Raw genomic sequence first — 23,244 nt, forward strand, 5'->3', positions numbered from 1 at the left:
ACTCTATGACAACTAGAAGTACAAATTTGTTGTTTTCATAAAACCTTAATGTTACAAGGTTTTAAAAATACATTTTAAAATTTCTTCTGGGAGTAGGGAGAAATGGAATATTCATTGGAAGTAATGATGGGGCTGCAGAGTCAAAAACGACTGAGCAACTGGAAAACAAGGGAAAAATGGGGAGTGAGTTAATGGAGGTATAGTTTCAGTTTTGCTAGTGTCAGTATTCTTAGCACTACAGAAATACGCACTTTAATAAACATCTTTGAGGTGGCAACTCATTTTTCACAAGTTTTAAAACTACTTTCTGAAGAGTAAAGATGGGGCTTATCAAAATATTAAGCAGCATGCTTCCATAGGAAAAGTCACAGTGCTCATCCTGAGTATTTGATGGTTTAAATGTCAATAGAAGTTTCAGTTAGAAAAGCAAAGTTGTAAAATGGCATCAGTTGAGGCAATGCAATAGTTCCAGACTAATAGTGGTCATTGGTCGTTGTGCTCTTTACTGCTGGGATCTCAAAAAAAAAAAAGTCTCCCTTAAGAATGTCTGATAAAGTCGTGCAAGTTGTTAAGTCTCAACCCCTGAATATACATCTTTTAAATATCCTAGGTGATGAAATAGCAAGCACATACAATGAACTATATGCATTCCAGAATGATGTAAAGCAAGAGAAGTAGAAAATCAATGGTGATGTTATGGTCATTGAGAAGAAGTAGTCCCATGGAACATCATTTTTACTTGAAGTCATTTGACATGTTTGTCTCAAACTACATCATCCTGATAATTCAAGGTGAATAAAAGTATTTGTTGCCAGTGATAAAATTTAAGCCTTCAAAGAAAAATTGGGGTTTTGGGGAATTTTTAATCCAAGACCATGCAATTGATAGCACCCCACTACCTGGACCCATAATCAACTCAATGAGAATATTAATGAACATAATTATTTTTGATATTGTACACCAAAGTGCCAGTATTTGGAACATCTATATAGCTTAGTGGACCAATATTTCTGATGACCAACGCAAAGAGATAAGAGATCCAGTCATAATGCCAGGTAGACCAATGGATTTTAATAAAACAGTGTGAAAATTTCTTTGTGGTATCAGCTTCTTGCCAGCTAGAAGTAAAGCTAAATTCATTGCCACTAAGTCTTTATGGAACAGTTGCTTGTCAACTTTTGATACAGTATCAGGAATGATGCATGATTATCTGAAAAGGCTGTGAACACACTATATAAAAAACTGTGTATTTGAGATTGGATTTTGTTGACATCAAGACAATATATCTCAGCAACAGAAGGTGCAAGTAAATTAGAGAATTCAGTTGTCTGCTATACAAAGTTAGATTTGCAAAAATGTAAAACAATGCTTTTCTCAAATTTGTTTAGATAATTATTTATCATAACTTTTTTTCTTTTGGCTGTGCCACTCAGCATGTGGATCTTAGTTCCCCAACCGAGGGAGCGTGGAGTCCTAATCTCTGGACTTCCAGGGAAGTTCCAAAATTTATTTAACCGTGTAATGGGGTTACTTTTAAATGAAAAATGCTTTAAAAATGTGTTTCAGTTTCTCAGGTTAAATTTTGAAAAAAGTCTATTGAGTTTCCTAAGTTTTTAAGATTGTAAAAAAAAAAAAAAAAAAAACTCTGGTTAAACTAGTGATTCTGGAACAAGCACAATTAGATGGATAAGTTTGGTCTCGCCTCTATCAAATAACTTGCAAATACTTTTCTCAAATCAGGTAAGATATTTAGAGTTGCACATGTGTACTTAACAGTGTTGAGGGACTTCCCTGGTGGTTCTGTGGCTAAGGCTCCTTGCTCCCAAAATAGGGGTTCTGGGTTCAATCTCTGGTCAGGGAACTAGATCCCACACACTGCAACTAATTTCACATGCCTCAGCTAAAAATCCTGCAAGCTTCAACTAAGGCCTGGCAAATAAGTAAATATTTTTTTTTTAATGTTCAATTGGCTCCTGTCACTATTTTGTTTAGAATTGACTGGCTTGATCTTGCTGTCCAAGGGACTCTCAGGAGTTTTCTCCAGTACCACATTGACAAGTACCAATGAATAATTAATAACATTGAATTTCAGCAGAGAATGAAGACTGCACTGACTTAGTAAAAAGAAATTGAATCTTTTAAGTGTTGTGAGGTTCAGGGCGATTGTGTATAGAATATTACTTTATGCATAATACAAAGAAAAGCCCCCAGGGAAAGAAAGGATGAAGAAGAGGTCCTTCAGGAAGAACGGAATTAAAAAATAGTAGAAAGTAGGGTGCAAAAGTGAAAGATAAATCAATAAATACCCACCTAAAGAATTGAGTGCAGAAAGTAAACTGTAATAAATAAAGACTAATTTTAGAGGAGAAATACAGAGTAAAAATATCTATCTGAATGGTGACGTTCTGGAGGGAGACCCAATAAGACTTGATAGGAGGTAGACAGGGTAAGGGAGAAAAGGGAGGAATCTTGTTTCTGGGTTGTGCCAGAGTGGGTGCTACTGAGTGAGTGGAGACATCACCTTGCCTGTGTGGGACCAGATATCTTGGGACTGGGGATTGATTGTCTTGAGCAAGTGGCCAGCTTTAATGGAGGTTTTGCAGTGACCAACTTCTTTTCCTGGAGGACAAGCTGTAAGGCCACAGTCTTAAACAAGAAAACCCACACTTCTTAGTGGTTGAGTCAGGGGTTGATTGTCTTAAGCAAGTGGCCAGCTTTAATGGAGGTTTTGCATTTGAGATATTTTAAATCCTGAAAGATGATGCTGTGAAAGTGCTGCACTCAATATGCCAGCAAATTTGGAAAACTTGGCAGTGGCCACAGGACTGGAAAAGATCAGTGTTAATTCCAATCCCAAAGAAAGGCAATGCCAAAGAATGCTCAAACTACTGCAGAATTGCACTCATCTCACAGGCTAGTAAAGTAATGTTCAAAATTCTCCAAGCCAGGCTTCAACAGTACATGAACTGTGAACTTCTGGATGTTCAAGCTGGATTTAGAAAAGGCAGAGGAACCAGAGATCAAATTGCCAACATCTGTTAGACATCGAAAAAGCAAGAGAGTTCCAGAAAAACATCTGCTTTATTGACTATGCCAAAGTCTTTGTGTGGATCACAACAAACTGAAAAATTCAGTTAGAAATACCACACCACCTGACCTGCCTCTTGAGAAATCTATGCAGGTCAGGAAACAACTGTTAGAACTAGACATGGAACAACACCAAGGCTGTATATTGTCACCCTGCTTATTTAACTTATATGCAGAGTACATCATGAGAAATGCTGGGCTGGAGGAAGCACAAGCTGGAATCAAGATTGCGGGAAAAATACCAATAACCTCAGATATGCAGATGACACCACCCTCATGGCAGAAAGTGAAGAACTAAAGAGCCTCTTGATCAAAGTGAAGAGGAGAGTGAAAAAGTTGGCTTAAAACAGAACATTCAGAAAACTAAGATCATGGCATTTGGTCCCATCACTTCATGACAAATAGATGGGGAAAGAGTGGAAACAGTGACAGACTTTATTTTGGGGGGTTCCAAAATCACTGCAGATGGTGATTGCAGCCATGAAGTAAAGACACGCTCCTTGAAAAGAAAGTTATGACCAACCAACCTAGATAGCATATTAAAAATCAGAGACATTACTTTGCCAACAAAGATCCATCTAGTCAAAGCTATGGTTTTTCCAGTATTCGTGTATGGATGTGAGAGTTGGACTATAAAGAAAGCCTAGCGCCAAAGAATTGATGCCTTTGAGCTGTGGTGTTGGAGAAGACTCTTTAATGTCCCTTGGACTGTGAGGAGATCAAACCAGTCAATCCTAAAGGAAACCAGACCTGAATATTCATTGGAAGGACTGATGCTGAAGCTGAAACTCCAATACTTTGGCCACCTGATGCAAAGAACTGACTCATTAGAAAAGACCCTCATTCTGGGAAAGATTAAAGGCCAGTGGAGAAGGGGATGACAGAGGATGATATGGTTGGATGGCATCACGGACACAATGGACATGAGTTTGAGAACTTCAGGAGTTGGTGATGGACAGGGAGGCCTGGCGTGCTACATTCCATGGGGTTGCAAAGAGTCGGACACAACTGAGCGACTGAACTGAACTTGCAGTGGCCAACTCCTTTCCTGGAGGACAGGCTGTAAGGCAACAGTCTTAAACAAGTAAACCCACACTTCTTAGTGTTGAGTCAACCCAGTATAGATTTTAGAGAGGAGTGGAGCTATGAACTTGGACCCAGGGCACCATATTCCCCGATAGCATTATTTTCTTGGATGGTATTTTAGGATAAATTTTAATAGAATGTCTGAGGTTTAATATAGGACCTTTATAATTTGTCCTACCATTTGCTTTGTCTAATTAGGATAGATTTATCTATGAGATAAATGGATTTTTTTTTTTTAAAGGTAGCCAGAAACCTAAACTCTTAACCTGAATTTAAAGAGAAGGGCAGGAAAGGAAATTTAGCCTTTCCTGTTTTAAGTCCTTTAGTTGCTTCCTTCCAATCTTTTATTCTCTTCTCCCTCTGTAACTCCAAGTTGGTGATTTGCTTGAGATTCCAGGCAATTGTGGAAATCCAGTGATCAGGAAACTGCTATATTTTAGTTATGTTGCATTTCATTGGTCACTGGAATGGCATGCTCTGATTGCTATGATTATACAGTGGAAGTGAGAAATAGATTTAAGGGACTAGAACTGATAGACAGAGTGCCTGATGAACTATGGACGGAGGTTCATGACATTTTACAGGAGACAGGGATCAAGATCATCCCCAAGAAAAAGAAATGGAAAAAAGCAATATGGCCGTCTGAGGAGACTGTACAAATAGCTGTGAAATGAAGAGAAGCAAAAAGCAAAGGAGGAAAGGAAAGCTATTCCCATTTGAATGCAGAGTTCCAAAGAATAGCAAGGAGAGATAAGAAAGCCTTCCTCAGTGATCAGTGCAAAGAAATAGAGGAAAACAAGAGAATGGGAAAGACTAGAGATCTCTTCAAGAAAATTGGAGATACCAAGGGAACATTTCAGGCAAAGATGGACTCAATAAAGGACAGAAATGGTATGGACCTAACAGAAGCAGAAGAAATTACGAAGAGGTGGCAAGAATACACAGAAGAATTGTACAAAAAAGATCTTCATGACCCAGATAATCACGATGGTGTGATCACTCACCTAGAGCCAGACATCCTGGAATGTGAAGTCAAGTGGGCCTTAGGCAGTATCATTACGAACAAAGCTAGTGGAGATGATGGAATTCCAGTTGAGCTATTTCAAATCCTGAAAGATGATGCTGTGACTGTGCTGTACTCAATATGCCAGCAAATTTGGAAAACTCAGCAGTGGCCACAGGACTGGGAAAGGTCCATTTTCATTCCAATCCCAAAGAAAGGCAATGCCAAAGAATGCTCATACTACCACACAATTGCATTCATCTCACATGCTAGTAAAGTAATGTTCAAAATTTTCCAAGCCAGGCTTCAACAATACGTGAACCGTGAAATTCCAGATGTTCAAGTTGGTTTTAGAAAAGGCAGAGGAACCAGAGATCACATTGCCAACATCTGCTGGATCATCGAAAAAGCAAGAGAGTTCCAGAAAAACATCTATTTCTGCTTTATTGACTGCCAAGGCCTTGACTGTGTGGATCACAATAAACTGGAAAATTCTGAAAGAGATGGGAATACCAGACCATCTGACCTGCCTCTTGAGAAACCTATATTCAGGTCATGAAGCAACAGTTAGAACTGGACATGGAACAACAGGCTAGTTCCAAATTGGGAAAGGAGCATGTCAAGGCTGTTTATTGCCACCCTGCTTATTTAATTTATATGCAGAGTACATCATGAGAAACGCTGGGCTGGAGGAAACACAAGCTGGAATCAAGATTGCCGGGAAAAATATCAATAACCTCAGATATGCAGATGACATCACCCTTAAGGCAGAAAGTAAAGAACTAAAAAGCCTCTTGATGAAAGTGAAAGAGGAGAGTGAAAAAGTTGGCTTAAAACTCAACATTCAGAAAACTAAGAACATGGCATCCAGTCCTGTCACTTCATGGCAAATGGATGGGGAAACAGTGTAAACACTGGCTGACTTTATTTTTTTGGACTCCAAAATCACTGCAGATGGCAATTGCAGCCATGAAATAAAAAGACGCTTACTCCTTGGAAGGAAAGTTATGACCAACCTTGACAGCATATTAAAAAGAAGAGACATTACTTCGTCAACAAAGGTCCATTTAGTCAGGGCTATGGTTTTTCCAGTAGTCATGTACAGATGTGAGAGTTGGACCATAAAGAAAGTTGAGCACTGAAGAATTGATGCTTTTAAACTGTGGTGTTGGAGAAGACTGTTTAGAGTCCCTTGGACTGTGAAGAGATCAAACCAGTCAATCCTAAAGGAAATCAGGCCTGAATATTAATTGGAAGGACTGATGTTGAAGCTGAAACTCCAATACTTTGGCCACCTGATGCAAAGAGCTGACTCATTGGAAAAGACCCTGATGCTGGGAAAGATTGAGGGCAGGAGGAGAAGGGGACGACAGAGGATAAGATGGTTGGATGGCATCACTGACTCAATGGACATGAGTTTGTGTAGACTCCTGGAGTTGGTGATGGACAGGGAGGCCTGGCGTGCTGTGGTTCATGGGGTTACAAAGAGTTGGACACAACTGAGCGACTGAACTGAACATATCCAAAATGTGGTTCCTACCTTGTGATACTGTTGGGTTAGGAAAAGATAATTCCAATATTGGGCCATGAATTTTAAATAATTATAAGTAGGCTCAAGCTCTTCTTTATTAGTCAAAATAGAAACCATTACATTCAACACATTTTTGGCAATGAGAATTAACTTTATTTATTCCTGTAGTGTAAAAATCTGTGCTTGGGATTCAACAAACTCTTGGAAAGCATCCTGCTGGTTGTAGAAGTGTTTTCCCTGCAAAAAAGTTGTCAAGATGCTTAAGAAGTGGTAGTTGTGTGAGGTCAGGTGAATATGGCAGATGAAGCAAAACTTTGTAGACCGATTCACTCAACTTTTGAAGCATTGGTTGTGTGACATGTGGTTGGACTTTGTCATGTATAAGAATTGGGCCCTTTCTGTTCACCAAAGCTGGCTGCAGGCATTGCAGTTTCCAGTGCGTCTCATCAATTTGCTGGGCGTAATTCTCAAATATAATGATTTCACTGGGATTCAGAAAGCTGTAATGGAACAGATGGGCAGCAGACCACCAAACAATGACCACTGCCTTTTTTTAGGGCAAATTTGACTTGGGGAAGTGCTTTGGAGCTGCTTCTCTGTCCAATCATTGAGCTGGTCATTGCTGGTTCATATATAAAGTTCACTTTTCATCACACATCACAATCCGAAATCATTTGTTGTTGTTGCATAGAATAAGAGAAGATGATACTTCAAAACAACAATATTTGGGTTTGTGGTCAACTCATAAGGCAGCAACATATCAAGCTTTTTCACCTTTCCAATTTACTTCAAATTGTTGACTGTAGAATAGTCAACATTCAGTTCTTAGGCAACTTCTTATGTAGTTGTAAGAGAATCAACTTCATTGATTTTTCTCAATTGATTGTTGTCAACTTCTGATGGCCGGCCACTACCCTGCTCATCCTCAAGGCTCTCGTCTCCTTTGCAAAACTTCTAGAACCACCACTGGACTGTATGTTCTTTAGCAGTTTCTGGGCCAGTTGTGTTGATGTTGCAAGTTGTCTTCAATGCTTTACAATCCATTTTGACCTCGAATAAAAAAAATCACTCTAATTTGCTTTTTGTTGAACATCATCTCCATAGTCTAAAATAAATATAAAATAAGCAGCAAGTAATAAGTCATTAAAAATATAAAGCAGGAAATGCATATTAAAGTGATATACAACATAACCACATTATTTAAGAGTGTATTCCAATATCAAATGGCAATTTTAACAATACAAAGCCACAGTTACTGCACCAACCTAATATATTTTCCAAACTCTATTTTTAAGATATCAAATCACTTACTTACTCATGACTGTATGGCCTGAGTAAAATATCAAGTTGTTTGGCTTGGGGAGAGTTACCACAACTCAGTTCTTTTTATTTTTTGTTTTTTAAAATTGATCTATAAATTCAAAGTCCTCCCAATCATAATCAAAACAAGTTATTTGTGAATATCAACAAACTGATTCTAAAAAAGACAGGCAAAAGACCCAGAATACTCAATGCAATACTGAAGGAGAATGGAGTTGAAAAACTGACATTCCCTGACTTGAAGATTTACTATAAAGTCACAATAATCAAAATAGTGTGATATTAAAGAATAAATAGTAGATCGGTGAAGCAGAGTAGAGAGACCAGTTGTTTCTCAGTCGCTCAGTCGTGTCCGAATCTTCACAACCCCATGGACTGCAAAACACCAGGCTTCCCTGTCCTACAGTGTCTCCCAGAGTTTGCTCAAACTCATGTCCATTGAGTTATGCCATCCAATGAGTTCATATCTCCTCCTGCCCTCAATCTTTCCCAGCATCAGGGTCTTTCCCAATGAGTTAGCTCTTCACATGAGGTGGCCAGAGCATTGGAGCTTCAGCTTCAGCATCAGTCCTTCCAACGAATATTCAGCATTGATTTCCTTTAAGATTGACTGGTTTGATCTCCTTGTAGTCCAAGGTACTCTCAAGAGTCTTCTCTAACACCACAGTTTAAAAACATCAATTCTTTGGCGTCAGTGTTCTTTATGGTCCATCTTTCACATCCACGCATGACTCCTGGAAAAACCATAGGTTTGATTATATGGACCTTTGTTGGCAAAGTGATGTCTCTGCTTTTTAATATGCTGTCTAGGTTTGTCATAGCTTTCCTTCTAAGGAGCAACCGTCTTTTAATTTCATGGCTGTAGTCATCATCAACAGTGATTTTAGAGCTCAAGAAAATTAAATTTGTCAACTGACAGAGGATGAGATGGTTGGATGGCATCACCGATTCAATGGACGTGAGTGAGCAAACTCTGGGAGATAGTGAAGGACAGGGAAGCCTGGAATGCTGCTGTCCATGGGGTCACAATAGTCTGACATGACTGAGCGACTGAATAACAGCAATACATCTATTAAAGGGGACAAAATTCAAAATACAAAACCAAATGCTAGAGAGGCTTTGGAGCAACCGGAGGTCTCATACATTGCTGGTCAGAATGCAATGCATTTCACCCACTTTGGAAAAGAGTTTGTGGTTTCTTACAGAAATAAACTCTTTTACCATATAATCCAGCAATCATGTTGCTTGGTATTTAGCCAAAGGAGTTGAAAACTTGCACACAGATGTTTATAACAGACTCTTTGCAACCCCATGGATTGTACCCCACCAGGCTTCTCTGTCCATGGAATTCTCCAGGCAAGAATACTGGTGTGGGTTGCCATTCCCTTCTCCAGGGGATCTTCCCGACCCAGGTATTGAACCTGGGTCTCCCGCATTGCAGGCAGATTCTTTACCATCTGATCCACCAGGGAAGCCTTATAACAGCTTTATTCATGTGAAAACTTACAAGCAAAAACGTTGTCTTCAGTAGGTGAATAGATAAAGAATGGTACATCTAGACAATGGGATATGATTCAATGCAAAAAAGAACAAATAACGAGCTACCAAGCCATGAAAAGCCATGGGGGAATCTTAAAAGCATATTACTTAGTGAATAAGAAGCCAACCTGAAAAACCTACCTCCATACTGTACAATTCCAACTAAGATATTCTGGAAAAGACAATGAAAATTCTATATATGATACTATAATAATAGGTACATGTCATTATTTCTTTGTCCAAATCCATAGAATATACAACACTAAGAGTGAACTCTAAGGTAAAATGTGGATTTTGGATCACTACAGATTCATCAGTTGTAACAAATGTACCACTCTGGTGGGGATATTGGTAATGGGAGAACCTATGCATGTGTGGGGTAGGGGTTACATGGGGTTCCTTCCTCAATTTTGTTGTGATCTTAAGTCTACTAAAAAATAAAGTCTTGGAGTGACATCAGCATTATAGTGGCATGATACCCTCCTTTTGTCTCTCCCCTTCAATTTACAATCAGTAAAACATCCATAACTCAACCAAGGTTCCTCTGACCAACACACCAAGACACCAGAGCTCTACATATCAGTACCTCAAGAGGGTGTACATTGGAACACATGGTAGAGGCAGAACTAGGGGAAAAGTGGAGGCCGTGCTTGCAATCCTAGCCACCAACCACCTGAAAGCAAAAGTACACAAAACTTTGAATAAGGTGATAAATATAATTTCAGAATCAGAAAATTACAACTCTATATCAGTATAGGTTGTTAAACAATTATAACATAAAGGTTAAGGGTAGGGGGGGAGCAGTAAAAATAACTATTTTACTGTCGTTTGGTCGCTAAGTCACATCTGACTCTTTTCCGACCCCATGAACTGTAACCCAACCTGCTCCTCTGTTCATGGAATTCTCCAGGCAAGAATACTGGAGTGGGTAGCCATTTCCTTCTCCAGGGGATCTTCCAGACCCAGGACTATAGCTACTTCAATTTGGTGGCAAACTTATAACATAAAATGAGACAACTTGCTACAACAAAAATATAAAAAGGTAAGAGGAAAAGGACAGAACTCACATAGCCAAGTAAAGAGAACATGTTATTGACAGAAAAAGGGCTATTTGAGACCTTTTATAGAAACCTCATGTTAACTACAAGTCTAGAGCAGAGACACAAAGCCTATTAAAAGAGGAAACTGAGTAGAACAGGAGTTGCAACAGCGGCTCAGGCTGCCCAGGCGGTGGGTCTATGACCCTGAGTGCAGGCAGTGGCAAGGTACCTTGTTTTTCTGACGAGTAATGACCATGCTGGAATGAAAGGAAACTATCTGTGCAGACCACTGTCTGTGAAATCTTTGAAGATGATAAAATAATGTTGGATTCTGCAGCGAGAGCCTCTGGATCAGCTATGTTGTAAGATGTTTCAGAAAGACAAGAAGCAACACAATAGTAGCAATTCCCAGAGCAGAAAAATCAGTACTAAGGGCAAGTCTGTAGATTCCAGCCTTGGGGGGCTTTCATGGTCCAGCAAGGTGGCAAACCTTGACACTAATTCCACCAAGACCTCAGGACAAAGCAACAATAATTCAGATACCTGTGCAGGATTTATGAAAAATATACATTGATGCAATTGAGAAACTGAAACACTCTGAAGGGAAAAGTCTTGAAGAGCCACTAGAACTGATAAATTATACAGATGTCACTCAGAAAGATAAAAAATTGCCTTTCATCCCTTTGGAGGAAGAATTTACTATGTAGGTTACCAAGTTTGGTATAGACGTATCCACATCAGATCAGTATGGTGTTTTACATGGGTATGATCTGTATTTAACCATCCAAATGGTACGTTATGATGATGATCTGGGTGCAGGAAAAAGCTTATTGGCTTTGAAGACTACAGATGCGAACAATGAAGAATACAGCCAGCGGGTTTACTAGTGCAATAGCCTGGAACAAGCACAAGCAATCTGTAAAGTTTTATCCACTACTTTGAACACTGTATTGACATCTGAGAAACCTTGAATTTTGCAGTCAACGGGAAGTTGACTTCAAGTGCAAGCTCAGCTGTTTTCTCACTAATTCTGTTTTCAATCTGTGGTGTTGAACTATTATGGAAATATAAGTGATCCTTTGCTCTAGATTTTCTGAAGAAAATGCAATGTACAAAATATCAATCATTTGTTTTTCTATTGTGTCTTATTTAGCAGTGAAAAAGAAGAGGAAACTGAGAAAAACAAAATAGAAAGCCATGGAACTAAAATGGCAGACAGAAATACAAACAAACAGAGAAACAATGGAGATATAGAGCAACTAGAAAATAAAAGATAAATGGCAGTACTAAGTTCTCATTTATCAAAAATCTTCCTGGAAATTGAATCCATGAATTAAAAGACAGAAATGGCTGATGAATTAAAAAACAAGACCCAACTAAATGCAGCCTCCAGAAGACTTAGTTCTAAAGACAAATTTAAGCTCAAAAGTGAAGGGATGAAAGAGGATACTCCAAGTAAATGAGAGCCCAATAAAGCAAATGTAGCCATACTTATTATATCCAACAAAAATAAACTTCAAGCCAAAAAACATAACAAGAGACAAAGATGGACAATATATGATAAAGGGGACAACTCATCAAGAAAACATAATGATTATTCACATATATGCATCTAACATAGGAGCACCAAAATATATAAGCTAATTATTAACAGATTTAAAGGGAGAAATTGATAGCAACACAATATAGTGGAGTATTTTAATACCCTACTTATATCAATGGATAGATTATTCAGGCAGAAAGTCAACAAGGAAACAGTGGCTTTAAAATAAAAAATTTATATCAGATGGGCTTAATAGAATCACAGAGAACATGCCAACCAAAAGCAGCAGATTACACATTCTTCTGAAGTGCATATGGAAAATTCTCCTGGATAGACCATAATTCGGAAAACAAAACAAGTCTCAATACATTTAAGAAAATCAAAACCATATCAGGCCTTTTTTTTTGCCACAATGATTATAATCTAGAAGAAAGCTGGAAAAATCACAAATACGTGGAAACTAAACAGCACGTTATTTAACAGCTATTGGATTTAACATAGAACTCAAAAGAGAAATAAAAACATATCTGAAGACAAACTAAAATGAAAACATGATATATAAAATCTAAGGAATGCAACAAAAGTGGTACTAAAAGGGGAGTTTATAGCAATGCAGGTCTACCTCAAGAAACAAGTAATAATTCAAATAAGCACTCTACCCTTACACCTAACGGAACTAGATAATGAAGAGCAAACAAGGCCCAAAGTCAACAGAGAGAAGGAAATAATAAAGATGTGAGCAGAAGTAAATACAATAGAGACTAAAAAAACAACAAAACAGATCAATGAAACTAAGAGCTGGTTCTCTGAAAAGAGAAATCAAATGAACAAAGTTTTAGCTAGACTCACTAAAAAAAGAATAAAGTCAGGAAAAAAGTGGGGAAATTACAATTGATACCACAGAAAGAAAAAGAAGTAGAATACCATGAACACCCATATGACAACAAATTAACAACCTAGAAAAATGGACAAATTCTTAGAAGCACACAATCTTCCAAGTCTGAATCACGAAGAAATAGAAAATCTGAACAAGCCAATCACTAGCAAAGAGATTGAAACAGTAATCAAAAACTTCCCAAAAAACAAAGTCCAGGACCAGACAGCTTCACTGGTGAGTTATCTCCCCAATTCAGAAAGGATATAAGACCTATATTCTTCTCAAACTTTTCCAAAAATTGAAGAGGAGGGAACAATTCCAAAATTTTACAAGACTAACATTACCAAAAGTGAGGACAATAAGAAAAGAAATTTACAGGCCAATATCCCTGATGTACATAGATGCAAAAATCCTGAACAAATTATTAGAAAACTGAGTATTAACGATACATCAGAAGGATTATATACTATGATTAAGTGGTATTTATTCCAGTGGTGCAAGAATTGGTTCAATAGTCACAAATTAATGTAATACACCACGTTAACAAAATGAAGTATAAAAATTATGCTATATCAATAGGTGTAGAAAAGGCATTTGACAAATTAAACCTGTTTTTCAAAGATTTCAATCTCATCCATGCACTATAAAGCTACTAGCCCTCACAGTGACCTGTGAGCCCAACTTTAGCAGGAGCTAAAGTATCTAGGATTTAGAGTCAGAGAGTAGTGATTTCATCCTGACTTTCTTTTTTTTTTTTTTTTTTTTTTTATTATTATTTTTTTTTCCCAGTGGGTTTTGTCATACATTGATATGAATCAGCCATGGATTTACATGTATTCCCAATCCCGATCCCCCCTCCCACCTCCCTCTCCACCCGATTCCTCTGGGTCTTCCCAGTGCACCAGGCCCGAGCACTTGTCTCGTGCATCCCACCTGGGCTGGTGATCTGTTTCACCATAGATAGTATACATGCTGTTCTTTTCAAATATCCCACCCTCACATTCTCCCACAAAGTTCAAAAGTCTGTTCTGTGTTTCTGTGTCTCTTTTTCTGTTCTGCATATAGGGTTATCGTTATCACCTTTCTAAATTCCATATACATGTGTCATCCTGACTTTCCAATGAGCTGATAGTGAGGCTGTGACTGGTAAGCACTGAGATACAGAATTCAAAGATGTAGTATCTGCCTTTATTCCTGGCAGAACAAGAATTTAATGTTTTTGCCTCATTGTGAAAGAATTCAGAGATGAAGCAGGGAGTTTAAAAAGTAAAGTGAATTTATTTAAGCAAGAATACTCAGAGGGAGAGCAGGTAGACAGGTAAGGAGCTGCTGTCCTGTGTTTCTTTGGCCAGCTGGTTATGAGCACCATGCAAATGAAGGGGCAAAATATTCATTGGGGAAGGAAGAGTTTGGGGGTCATATTCCTGATTTTCATCCCCACTCTATCTTCCTGAGGGGAGAAGGGATTTTTTTCTTACTGAGCTTAGATCGGAAGTGTCACAGCATAGGTGCATGATGGTGGCTTCTTATCTGCAAAGCTAGTTTTATTGCAATGAGAGCATATTAAGCAACAATTTACATTCACATACAGGAGATTCCTGCCTTCATCTTTCTTGATCTGCTTCCAGGACACTTACTGCCCAAAAGGTGTGGTTTCCTGTCAGTCTGCATGTTCCTGATTTCCTCTGTCTCCTTGAACCCCCGCTGTTTACAAGATGCATGATTTCCTGCCACCTGGCTCCTGCCCCCATTTCTCTGCTCTTATCTAACTACCTACCTGCTGTAAAACCTTAAAATTAAACACTAGCTGGCAACCCGGGCAAAGAAAGATTACAGAAAAACACTTTTTTATCAAGTAGCATTCACTGAGCACCTACCATGTGCCAGACACTATTCTTCACAGCACGGATGGTCGAAAGTACAGACTCTGGAATCAGCCTCCCTGAGTTCAAATCCTAGCTCTGCCATTTACTAGCTGTGCTACCTTGGACAACGTATTCAATACTTTACTGCAGGGAGCCGGCCTGAACGTACAGGCCCCTTACGGCCCTAAGAGAGAACAAAGGGTCTCTCTTTGTCCTGCCACCCCTTCTTGTTAAAGTATAGACTGGCATTTGTCTCCTTCAGGGAAAAACACCCCGGTGACCTTTTGCCTGTTTTCCTGGTGCTGATAAACTCGTCATGCTTGAAGCCTGTTTTCTATCTAGTTAATATTCTATTGATCTTAATCATGTTGGGCGCTATGGTAATGCTTTACTGATCTTAAGTGTAGGAATTTAAAACATCTGTGCCTGTAGCTCTGCACGTATGCAAACCTTTGATCTATTTTTAGTAACTCCTGTTAGCATATATATAGGTGTGGTATTCTTCAATAAAGTTGTCGGAATCAGACGCAAGCTGACTCCGTCCCTCTCAACCCCATCTTTCTGAGTCTTATTTCCTAGGTACTCTGGTGATTGCGTTCTCGACCAGTTGGTTTGCCGGCAGGCTGCGGCACTTTACCTCTCTCTGCTTTACTTTCCTCATCTATAAAAGGGCAATAATAGGAATTCCCTGTCAGTCCAGTGGTGAAGACTCTGTGCTTTCACTGTCAAGGGCAGAGGTTCCATCCCTGGTCGGGGAACTAAGATCCTCCAAGCTGGGTGGAGGATTTATTTTAAAAATTAAATAAAGGGGCAATAATAGCAATACATACCTCAGAGCATTATGATAAAATGAATTCCTAACTGTAAAGGCCCCATCCTTGATGGCTCAGATGGTAAAGAATATGCCTGCAATGCATGAGACCTGGGTTTGATCCCTGTATTGGGAAGATCCCCTGGAGAAGGGAATAGCTACCCACTCCAGTATTCTAGCCTGGAATATTCCATGGACAGTATGGTCCTTGGGGTTGAAAAGAGTCAGACATGACTGTGACTTTCACTTTCACTAAGACAATGCCTAGCACATCAGAAATTATATATAAAGTTTTGTTATATAATTAGTCTTAAAATCTGTCTATCAGGACCTTGGTGTCATGGTCCAGGCATGGGTTGGAAAAGAATTTCCAGATATGAGAGAGAATGAGAGGTAAATAAAGTTTATTAGAGTGGGAGATGCTGTTAGAACAGTGGGCCAGTTCAAGGGAGAACCGACTTTGAATGGGGTCCTTAGTCCATGTTTATACCCAGAGTACAAGGAGTAGGATAGGGGTCTTGCAGGTCATTTGCTGATTAAATGAAGCACATGTACTGGGTGGGGGAAGAGTAAGGCAAATACCTTCTCACTGTGTGGGGTAGGAAGGTAGACAGGTTATACTGCTCAGGAGGACCTGAAATCCATTAATAGTTACAGCATGGGGGAGGGAAGGATGATAAGGGTCTGATTTTTCCATTCCTGAATTCCAAGACCTTCCTTCTTTTTATCTGTTCTTTAGTCTTTGGGTCACCACACTTGGCATGGAAAAGGAACAATTTATTTTATTTAACACACTTTTCCTATTTTGAGAGGAAGATTATGAAATAAAGCACTAATTTAAATGTCAGTTTTAGAAATTCTTTCATCTGCTCCACAAATATCTATAGAATCCTCCTCTGAGACAGGCACTGTCCTGTCCAGTAAACAAAGTGTCAAAGAATTTAGAGCCCAGTGGGAAAGATAGCATGGAATAAGCATGCAAATAACCAGAAACTTAACAACTGAGGTTTGTGCCAGGAGGGAGAAGGCAGAGTGCCAAGAAAACTATAGAAAGAAGACAACCTAAACTGGGAAGCCTGGGGAAAAGTCCTAGGAAGTGATATTTAAGGTGAAATCTAAAGGATAAGGCTTAGAGGAGCAAAAAGGAGTGTAGAAGGGAAGTGGGGAAACATTCCAGGAAAGGGCACTGCAAATGTGAAGGCCTTGAATGTCAGAGGAATTTGGGGGTGCTTGAAGAAATGCCACAGGAATTTGGGGCATTGGGAAACAGTGAGAGAAGAGCAAACTGAGACATGAAAACTGACACTTAGGCAGGAGTCACAGAAGGCAGGGCCTTTTACCCATACTAAGGATGATGACAGATTACCTTTGGAGCAATAGGAAGGCGTTAGAAACCATGCACAGAAGTGCTGACAAGATCATATTTGTACTCTAAAACATCCCTCTGAATAAATGAAGAAGCAAAGTGTAGCAGACCTACCTACCATATTCTATTTTCTATAAATTCTCGCATTCAGTTAAAGTAACTAGGGATATTGTAGATGTAAAACAGTTAAAATTAATTGTTCAGCTTCTCCCTTCAAAGATGCAAGTCCTAATCTTGACTAAATATGTTTACTTGTTATATTGAGAAAGTGAAAGCAAAAGTCACCTAGCCGTGTCCGACTCTTTGTGGCCCCATGGACTATACAGTCCATGGAATTCTCCAGGCTAGAATACTGGAGTGGGTAGCCTTTCCCTTCTCCAGGGGATCTTCCCAACACAGGGATTGAACCCAGGTCTCCCACATTGCAGCCAGATTCTTTACCAGCTGAGAGCATACTAGTAATTATATGGGGAAAAAAAAAAAAACCTGACCTTGAGAATGTTAACAAATTTGTACTATTTGGCCTCAAAAGGCCAAGTGTTGTCATTTTATTTATCTGTGAAATTTTTTTCTGGCTGAACCATTTGTGGAATCTTACTTCCCCAACCAAGGAATGAACCCTGACACTTAGCAGTGAAAGTGTGGAATTCTAACCACTAGACCACCAGGGAATTACCAAAGTATTGTTATTTTAATTTGATTTTGATAAGTGATAGGAAAAAATGAGAGTAGGATATAAAAGAATAGATTGTACAAAACTACAATGAGGTATCATTTTATACTGGTCAGAATGGCCATCATCAAAAAGTCTACTACCAATAAATACTGGAGAGGGTGTGGAAAAAAGGGAACCCTTCAATACTGTTGGGGGGAATGTAAATTGATACAGTCACTATTACGCAGGTTCTTTAGAAAAACAAAAATACTATATGACCCAGCAATTCCACTCATGGGCATATACTCAGAGAAAACCATAATTCAAAAAGATACATGCACCCCGATGTTCATTGCAGCCCTGTTTACCATATCCAGGACATGGAAGCAACCTAAATGTCCATCAGTGGAGGGATGGATGAAGAAGATGTGGTACATGTATATAGTGGAATACTACCCAGCCATAAAAAAGAACAAAACAATGCTGTTTGCAGCAACATGGATGGACTGAAAGTCTGTCATATTAAGTGAAGTAAGTCAGACACAAGACAAATATCATATGATATCACTTATATGTGGAATCTTAGAAAAAGGGTACAAAGGAACTTATTCACAAAACAGAAGCAGAGTCACAGATATAGGGGAAATAACTTCTGGTTACTAGGGGATAGGAGGGAGGAGGGATAAATAGGGAATTGGGATTGACATACACACACTATAGTAAGAACCTGCTGTATAACACAGAAAACATGGCTCAATATTCTGTAATGGCCTATATGGAAAAAGAATTTTAAAAAATGGTGGCTATATGTATATGTATAACTGATTTGCTTTGCTGTATACCTGAATCTAACATGATATTGTAAATCATGTGTCCAATAAAATTTTTGGAAAAAAAAGATTATATTATTATTTTATATTATTACATTATTATTATTCTCTATTTGACAGAGAATTTTATTTACCTAAAAATTGTGAAAAAAAAATATCCATTTTATTGTCAAAATTTTTTCAGCTTCCCATAAGACCTACCAAAGAAATCTATTCAATCAAGCTGAGTTCACTGATGTTACTGCAGCATAGAAGAGACCACCTTGATTCAACTGTGACCTGGGAGTGAGGCTGCTGATTAGGGTAGGATTGAGGATTAAGAGTTTGAAGGCCTAGACCTGTGGTTTAAAGATGGTCCTTCAAGGCAGGGACTTGTTTGGAGCTAGGCAAAGTTTATGACTGCAAAGTGAAGATTTTAAAATAATTTTTGATAAGCAAACTGGTATCAGAGAAGCAAGCTCTTTGTCCAGGTGACCAAGCTGTTATTTAAATAAGAGAGCTATTCCTGTGGGTGATCTGCACAAACACACTGCTTGGCAGACATATCCTGAGGTAAGCAGTAAAGTTATTCATTCCTCTCAGTCCTATCTCCCTGGGTAAAAATTTCCTGGAACAAGAATTAAGACATGTAGTCTCTATTTTCACTTTCCTTTCAAAATCCACTAACAGGGATTAGTGGCAATCCAGTGTTAAGACACCGTGATTCCAATGTATGGGGGCACGGGTTCGATCACTGGTAGGGGAAATAAGATCCCACATGCTATGTGGTGTGGCCAAAAGTTAAATAAATAAAATCCACTAATACAAGAGATTGATGAGATGTAGTTCAGGAAAGTAGTTGCAACAAGTATAGTAAAGGATTAATATCTTCATGTATAAGAAATGATATTAATATTAAATATATATATGCTGCCATATATTGTTCATACAATCTTTAAATATGAAGACTCAAATAGGTTAAAATTAAAAGCATGAAAAAGTTATACCATGCAAACTCTAGTCTTAAGAAAACTGGAGTTGCTGTGTGTGTCGGACAGGCGGATTTCGGGACAAGGAATGTTAGCAGAGATAGAGATACATTTCATGATGATAAAAGGATCATCAAGACAACATAACAATGAAAATATGCAAAATATATGTGCACTTAATAACAGAGTTTCAAAACAGACTGTTATGTGGGAATGAAAGTGACAAAACTGAGAATTTTATTTTCTCAGTTATTGTTAGCAATGGTTTTCAATTATTTTTTCACCCCTCTCCCAATAACTAATAGAAAAATAGAAAGCAAAAAACAGAAAGAAATAAAGAAAACTTAAAGAAGGAATGGCAAAGTCAAGAGTCCTTCCTTGTCCTCGATCCGTACACCTCATCAGTCACAAAGTCTTGGAAATATAGTCTCCTCTACATTTCTTAAATCTGTTCTGTCATCCCCATTTCCATGAATTGCAGACATGAGCTGATCTCCTTCCCTCATTAGCTAGCAGCAATCTTATTTTCCTTTGGTAATCAGGATCAATTTTCCAGCCATTTGAGTGACACCCTTTCCTCTGCTTGTTATTTAAGTAACCTGAGTAACTTAAAATGGTAGGAAGAAATATCAGCTTTCAAACAAACAGAACTAGGTCAGTGCTCATATTCTTCTCACTGGATGCTGGGACCTCTAAGCCCTCTGAGTCCAATGATTATAAAATGGAAAGAAAACTTTCCTTAAGCAGATAATTATGTTTAAAAGTAAAAGGGCATACGAAGGAACGAAGTATTGGTACATGCTATAATATGGATGAACTTTGAAAACATGATGCTAAATGAAAGGAACAAAGCTAGTGGAGGTAATGAAATTTCCAGTTGAGCTATTTCAAACTTAAAAGACGCTGTGAAAGTGCCACACTCAATATGCCAGCAAATTTAGAAAACGCAGCAGTGGCCACAGGACTGGAAAAGGTCAGTTTTTATTCCAATCCCAAAGAAAGGCAATGCCAAAGAATGTTCAAACTACTGCACAATTGCACTCATCTCATATGCTAGCAAAGTAATGCTGAAAATTTTCCTAGTTAGGCTTCAACAGTTCATGAACTAAGAACTTCCAGATGTTCAAACTGGATTTAAAAAAGGCAGAGGAACCAAAGATCAAATTGCCAACATCTGCTGGATCATCGAAAAAGCAAGAGAGTTCCAGAAAAACATCTATTTCTGCTTCTTTGACTATGCTTCCAAGCCAGGCTTTAGCAATACATGAACCGAGAACCTCCAGATGTTCTATGCTTCCAAGCCAGGCTTCAGCAATACGTGAACCAAGAACTTCCAGATGTTCAATCTGGTTTTAGAAAAGGCAGAAGAACCAGAGATCAAATTGTCAATATCCGCTGGATCATCGAAAAAGCAAGAGAGTTCCAGAAGAACATCTATTTCTGCTTTATTGACTACGCCAAAGCCTTCGACTGTGTGGATCAAAATAAACTGTGGAAAATTCTGAAAGAGATGGGAATACCAGACCACCTGACCTGCCTCTTGAGAAACCTGTATGCAGGTCAGGAAGCAATAGTTAGAACTGGACATGGAACAACAGACTGGTTCCAAATAGGAAAAGGAGTACATCAAGGCTGTATATTGTCACCCTACTTATTTAAGTTATATGCAGAGTACATCATGAGAAATGCTGGGCTGGAGGATGCACAAGCTGGAATCAAGATTGCCAGGAGAAATATCAATAACCTCAGATATGCAGATGACACCACCCTTATGGCAGAGAGTGAAGAGGAACTAAAAAGCCTCTTGATGAAAGTGAAAGAAGAGAGTGAAAAAGTTGGCTTAAAGCTCAACATTCAGAAAACTGAGATCATGGCATCTGGTCCCATCACCTCATGGGAAATAGATGGGGAGACAGTGGAAACAGTGTCAGACTTCATTTTTTTGGGCTCCAAAATCACTGCAGATGGTGATTGCAGCCATGAAATTAAAAGACGCTTACTCCTTGGAAGGAAAGTTATGACCAACCTAGATAGCATATTAAAAAGCAGAGACATTACTTTGCCAACAAAGGTCCATCTGGTCAAGGCTATGGTTTTTCCAGTTGTCATGTATGAATGTGAGAGTTGGACTGTGAAGAAAGCTGAGCACCAAAGAATTGATGCTTTTGAACTGTGGTGTTGGAGAAGACTCTTGAGAGTCCCTTGGACTGCAAGGAGATCCAACCAGTCCATCCTAAAGGAGATCAGTCCTGGGTGTTCATTGGAAGGACTGATGCTGAAGCTGAAACTCCAATACTTTGGCCACCTCATGAGAAGTGTTGACTCATTGGAAAAGACCCTGATGCTGGGAGGGATTAGGGGCAGGAGGAGAAGGGGACGACAGAGGATGAGATGGCTGGATGGCATCACCGACTGGGTGGGCATGAGTTTGAGTAAACTCCCGGAGTTGGTGATGGACAGGGAGGCCTGGTGTGCTGTGATTCGTGGGGTTGCAAAGAGTCGGACACGACTGAGTGACTGAACTGAAGCCTTTAACTGTGTGGATCACAACAGACTATGGAAAACTCTTGAAGAGATGGGAATAGCAGACCACCTTACCTGTCTCCCAGGAAAACTGTATTCAGGTCAAGAAGCAACAGTTAGAGCTGGACATGGAACAGATTGGTTCAAAATTGGGAAAGGAGTACATCGAGGCTGTATATTGTGACACTACTTATTTCACTTATATGCAGAGTACATCATGATAAATGCTGGGCTGGATGAAGCACAGCCTGGAATCAAGATTGCTGGGAGAAATAGCAACAACCTCAAATACACAGATGACACCACACTTATTACAGAAAACAAAGAGGAACTGAAGAGCCCCTTGATGAAGGTGAAAGAGGAGAGTGAAAAACTGGTTTAAAAGTCAACATTCAAAAAACGATGGTCATGGCATCCAGTCCCATCACTTCATGGCAGATAGGATGAGGAAACAATGGAAACAGTGACAGACTTTATTTTCTTGTGCTCCGAAATCACTGCAGATAGTGACTGCCGCCATGAAATTCAAAGATGTTTGCTCCTTAGAAGAAAAGCTATGACCAACCTAGACAGCATATTAAAAAGCAGTGACATTACTTTGCCAAAAAAGGAACAGATAGTCAAAGCTGTGGTTTTTCTAGTGATCATGTATGGATGTGAGAGTTGGACCATAAAGAAGGCTGAGCACAGAAGAATTGATGCTTTTGCACTGTGGTTTTGGAGAAGACTCTTGAGAGTCCCTTGGACTGCGAGGAGATCAAACCAGTTAACTCTAAAGGAAATCAGTCCTGAATATTCATTGGAAGGACTGATGTTGAAGCTGAAGCTCCAGTACTTTGGCCACCTGATGTGAAGAACTGACTCATTGGAAAAGACCCTGATGCTGGGAAAGATTGAAAGCAGTAGGAGAAGGGGATGACAGAGGATGAGATAATTGGATGGCATCACCGGATGGCATCACGGCTCAAACTCATGTTTGACATGAGTTTGAGCAAGCTTTGGGAGTTGTGATGGACAGGGAAGCCTGGTGTGCTGCAGTCCATGGGGTTGCAAAAATTTGGAAATGACTGAGTGACTGAACTGAAATGAAAGGAACCAGTTGCAAAAGGTCACCTATTACATGATTTCATTCATATGAAATATCCATAATAGGCAAGTAAATCCACAGAGAGAAAGTAGATTAGTTGTTACTTAGGACTA

The 23,244-nt window shown here is 39.1% G+C and overlaps 1 pseudogene; it reads left to right on the plus strand.

Moving 5' to 3' along the window:
• Nucleotides 1–10,973: 10,973 nt before the first annotated feature.
• On the plus strand, nt 10,974–11,577 carry LOC133043319 (integrin beta-1-binding protein 1-like; annotated as a pseudogene).
• The last annotated feature ends 11,667 nt before the right edge of the window (nt 11,578–23,244 follow it).

The sequence above is a fragment of the Dama dama genome, chromosome 22 (assembly GCF_033118175.1).
Source record: "Dama dama isolate Ldn47 chromosome 22, ASM3311817v1, whole genome shotgun sequence".
In the NCBI taxonomy this organism is placed as follows: Eukaryota; Metazoa; Chordata; class Mammalia; order Artiodactyla; family Cervidae; genus Dama; species Dama dama.